The sequence below is a fragment of the Anopheles funestus genome (assembly GCF_943734845.2).
Source record: "Anopheles funestus chromosome X unlocalized genomic scaffold, idAnoFuneDA-416_04 X_unloc_166, whole genome shotgun sequence".
NCBI lineage: Eukaryota > Metazoa > Arthropoda > Insecta > Diptera > Culicidae > Anopheles > Anopheles funestus.
Window position 1 is genome coordinate 9,391 of NW_026045112.1, and position 5,610 is coordinate 15,000.

Sequence of the window (5,610 nt, forward strand, 5' to 3'; positions counted from 1 at the left end):
CTATTCACGAAAGCGCCTCGCGCACTTGGTCGGATTTTTGGTCCAACTTCACCATTTTTGGCCCATATTTGCCCCATAGCTCCGCCGGTATCCAAGATAGCGCCACACTTTCTTCTGGCCATGGGTAGATGGCCACTTGTGGCTAGATTTCTTCCATGCACCACTAATCGCTACCATGTCTGTGGCCGGAGCTATTCGACGAACAACCATCGCATTTACCTAGGTACTTTTTCGGATTTTTGGTCCCAACTTGCACCATTTTTGGCCCATATTTGCCCCATAGCTCCGCCGGTATCCAAGATATGGCCACACTTTCTTCTGGCCATGGCTAGATGGCACTTGTGGCTAGATTTCTTCCATGCACCACTAATCGCTACCATGTCTGTGGCGGAGCTATTCACGAAAGCGCCTCGCGCACTTGGTCGGATTTTTTGGTCCAACTTCACCATTTTTGGCCCATATTTGCCCCATAGCTCCGCCGGTATCCAAGATAGCGCCACACTTTCCTTCTGGCCATGGGTAGATGGCACTTGTGGCTAGATTTCTTCCATGCACCACTAATCGCTACCATGTCTGTGGCCGGAGCTATTCACGAAAGCGCCTCGCGCACTTGGTCGGATTTTTGGTCCAACTTGCACCATTTTTGGCCCATATTTGCCCCATAGCTCCGCCGGTATCCAAGATATGGCCACACTTTCTTCTGGCCATGGGTAGATGGCACTTGTGGCTAGATTTCTTCCATGCACCACTAATCGCTACCATGTCTGTGGCCGGAGCTATTCGACGAACAACCATCGCATTTACCTAGGTACTTTTTCGGATTTTTGGTCCAACTTGCACCATTTTTGGCCCATATTTGCCCCATAGCTCCGCCGGTATCCAAGATATGGCCACACTTTCTTCTGGCCATGGGTAGATGGCACTTGTGGCTAGATTTCTTCCATGCACCACTAATCGCTACCATGTCTGTGGCCGGAGCTATTCACGAAAGCGCCTCGCGCACTTGGTCGGATTTTTGGTCCAACTTCACCATTTTTGGCCCATATTTGCCCCATAGCTCCGCCGGTATCCAAGATAGCGCCACACTTTCTTCTGGCCATGGGTAGATGGCACTTGTGGCTAGATTTCTTCCATGCACCACTAATCGCTACCATGTCTGTGGCCGGAGCTATTCGACGAACAACCATCGCATTTACCTAGGTACTTTTTCGGATTTTTGGTCCAACTTGCACCATTTTTGGCCCATATTTGCCCCATAGCTCCGCCGGTATCCAAGATATGGCCACACTTTCTTCTGGCCATGGGTAGATGGCACTTGTGGCTAGATTTCTTCCATGCACCACTAATCGCTACCATGTCTGTGGCCGGAGCTATTCGACGAACAACCATCGCATTTACCTAGGTACTTTTTCGGATTTTTGGTCCAACTTGCACCATTTTTGGCCCATATTTGCCCCATAGCTCCGCCGGTATCCAAGATATGGCCACACTTTCTTCTGGCCATGGGTAGATGGCACTTGTGGCTAGATTTCTTCCATGCACCACTAATCGCTACCATGTCTGTGGCCGGAGCTATTCGACGAACAACCATCGCATTCACCTTCTCGTTGCACTTCTTCGGGAATTTGGTGCAACCAAGTTTTCACTATAACTTGGTCATTTTCCGTCCATCGGACATGCGGTTTTGGGTGTCGATACTTGACACCGCGCGCTACAATATGTTCCTCCACGACCATGTGGTCCGATGCTTCCAACAGGAGCTATTCGAGGAGTACCGATTTTTCACCATTAAAAATGCTCGTTTTTGCACCAACTTTTGCCTATAACTCAGGCTGTATCGATCGGATCTTCAATCTTGAAAAAGTTTTGGATAGGTGGCATCAAATGCTACATTTCGTTCTTCCACGTCAACTTTGTCCGATGTCTAGCAAAAAAGTTATTCGCGAACCAAGTCCAGAACCCATGCAATGGCTGCCCACATTGCATACATCACGGCGGTTAACTCTCGTTACTCTATACCGAGGACTTGGTACTTTTTCAGGCATTCGTTGCTACTTCTCGGTTCATGATATTCGTTTACGGTCTTCACTAGGGCATTTGGTGCTCCTTATCGGTTCATGATATTCGTTTACGGTCTTCACTAGGGCATTTGGTGCTCCTTATCGGTTCATGATATTCGTTTACGGTCTTCACTAGGGCATTTGGTAATGGGCTTCCCACTTTCTACTGATCGATCCATACTCACTTGCGTGCACCTAGCCTAGGAAGGTTTCCTTGGGCTTCCCATCTTTCTACTGATCGATCCATACTCACTTGCGTGCACCTAGCCTAGGAAGGTTTCCTATGGCTTCCCATCTTTCTACTGATCGATCCATACTCACTTGCGTGCACCTAGCCTAGGAAGGTTTCCTATGGCTTCCCATCTTTCTACTGATCGATCCATACTCACTTGCGTGCACCTAGCCTAGGAAGGTTTCCTATGGCTTCCCATCTTTCTACTGATCGATCCATACTCACTTGCGTGCACCTAGCCTAGGAAGGTTTCCTTGGGCTTCCCATCTTTCTACTGATCGATCCATACTCACTTGCGTGCACCTAGCCTAGGAAGGTTTCCTATGGCTTCCCATCTTTCTACTGATCGATCCATACTCACTTGCGTGCACCTAGCCTAGGAAGGTTTCCTTGGGCTTCCCATCTTTCTACTGATCGATCCATACTCACTTGCGTGCACCTAGCCTAGGAAGGTTTCCTATGGCTTCCCATCTTTCTACTGATCGATCCATACTCACTTGCGTGCACCTAGCCTAGGAAGGTTTCCTATGGCTTCCCATCTTTCTACTGATCGATCCATACTCACTTGCGTGCACCTAGCCTAGGAAGGTTTCCTATGGCTTCCCATCTTTCTACTGATCGATCCATACTCACTTGCGTGCACCTAGCCTAGGAAGGTTTCCTTGGGCTTCCCATCTTTCTACTGATCGATCCATACTCACTTGCGTGCACCTAGCCTAGGAAGGTTTCCTATGGCTTCCCATCTTTCTACTGATCGATCCATACTCACTTGCGTGCACCTAGCCTAGGAAGGTTTCCTTGGGCTTCCCATCTTTCTACTGATCGATCCATACTCACTTGCGTGCACCTAGCCTAGGAAGGTTTCCTATGGCTTCCCATCTTTCTACTGATCGATCCATACTCACTTGCGTGCACCTAGCCTAGGAAGGTTTCCTATGGCTTCCCATCTTTCTACTGATCGATCCATACTCACTTGCGTGCACCTAGCCTAGGAAGGTTTCCTATGGCTTCCCATCTTTCTACTGATCGATCCATACTCACTTGCGTGCACCTAGCCTAGGAAGGTTTCCTATGGCTTCCCATCTTTCTACTGATCGATCCATACTCACTTGCGTGCACCTAGCCTAGGAAGGTTTCCTATGGCTTCCCATCTTTCTACTGATCGATCCATACTCACTTGCGTGCACCTAGCCTAGGAAGGTTTCCTATGGCTTCCCATCTTTCTACTGATCGATCCATACTCACTTGCGTGCACCTAGCCTAGGAAGGTTTCCTTGGGCTTCCCATCTTTCTACTGATCGATCCATACTCACTTGCGTGCACCTAGCCTAGGAAGGTTTCCCTTCGGTACCGACTTCCATCTACGCACTCGATATAACCTAGGTACTTGGTACCGATGTTGGTTAACACTCAAGCATTTCTTGCATCCTGCGTGCAAGGTACCAATTTTCACTTCTTAGGTACGTTTATGGGCCCGCATTAATCCAATATCGCTCCGATGGCCTTTCGCATTATTTCATCCGATAGCCCTTGCCAAAAGCTACCAAAAGTTTCTCCACGGCCATGTGCTCCGACGCTTAGTTTAGGAAATATTCGAAAAAATTCAAAATAGGAAGCATTTTCTTATTGGAAAATCACCTTAAATCGATGGCCATTTTTTGGGCAAAAACTTTAACGTCTTCCCGACTTTGCGGGAATTGCGAATTTTAGGCACCCAGAGAAAATCTTTTACTTTAAGGGGGCGGCCGCGAAGTTGCCCAAAGTCTCGGACACAAAAATTCTCAAGTTCCCCACTCTAGTAAATCGCCCTATGAGTATCTCCTGGCCCGCGAGCTCTGCGAGCGGGCCAGCTTCGGCGATTTTTGCCTTTTCGCCTAGGCGGTTCTTCTACGAAATTGGTCCACAGCTTTTGCTCAGAAAGCTAGCATTTGTTGCAACAGTTAGGTGCTTGGTACCACATTTTGGTATCCATTTGGGCATTTGTTGCAACTACTCGGTACTTTGGCCCACATTTCGCTCTACTCGGGCCTCTATGGTGCTACTTGTCGGTACTTTTGGCCAACTTAGGCCAATTGGGTGCAACTTGTGGGTACTCTGTGGGTACTTTAGGGCATATTGTGTCTTTCGGGTGAACCTTCGCGATACTTCATGGGTACTGATGGCCAACTTAGGAACATTCAGTGCAACCTTTGGGCCTAAGGAAATTTGTCCAACTCTTTGGACTTAGAAAATTTTCTGGACTTAGAAAATTTTCTGGACTTGTAAAAATTTTCAAATGTTCAATTTGGCCCACATTTCGCTCTACTCGGGCCTCTATGGTGCTACTTGGCGGTACTTTTGGCCAACTTAGGCCAATTGGGTGCTCTTTGTGGATACTCTATCGGTACTTTTGGCCAACTTAGGCCAATGGGGTGCTATATGTGGGTGCTCTATCGGTACTTTTGGCCATGTTAGGCCCATTCGGTGCTATATGTGGGTGCTCTATCGGTACTTTTGGCCATGTTAGGCCCACTCGGTGCTATTTGTGGGTACTCTATCGGTACTTTTGGCCAACTTAGGCCAATTGGGTGCTGCTTATGGGTACTCTATCGGTACTTTTGGCAAACTTAGGCCAACTCAGTGCTTCTTGTGGGTGCTCTATCGGTACTTTTGGCCAACTTAGGCCCATTCGGTGCTATTTGTGGGTACTCTATCGGTACTTTTGGCCATGTTAGGCCCACTCGGTGCTATTTGTGGGTACTCTATCGGTACTTTTGGCCAACTTAGGCCAACTCAGTGCTTCTTGTGGGTACTCTATCGGTACTTTTGGCCATGTTAGGCCCATTGGGTGCTATTTGTGGGTACTCTATCGGTACTTTTGGCCAACTTAGGCCAATTGGGTGCTATTTGTGGGTACTCTATCGGTACTTTTGGCCAACTTAGGCCAATTGGGTGCTGCTTATGGGTACTCTATCGGTACTTTTGGCCAACTTAGGCCAATTGGGTGCTCTTTGTGGGTACTCTATCGGTACTTTTGGCCATCTTAGGCCCATTCGGTGCTATTTGTGGGTACTCTATCGGTACTTTTGGCCAACTTAGGCCAATTGGGTGCTACTTGTGGGTGCTCTATCGGTACTTTTGGCCAACTTAGGCCAACTGGGTGCTATTTGTGGGTACTCTATCGGTACTTTTGGCCAACTTAGGCCAACTCAGTGCTTCTTGTGGGTACTCTATCGGTACTTTTGGCCAACTTAGGCCCATTCGGTGCTATTTGTGGGTACTCTATCGGTACTTTTGGCCAACTTAGGCCAACTCAGTGCTACTTGTGGGTACTCTATC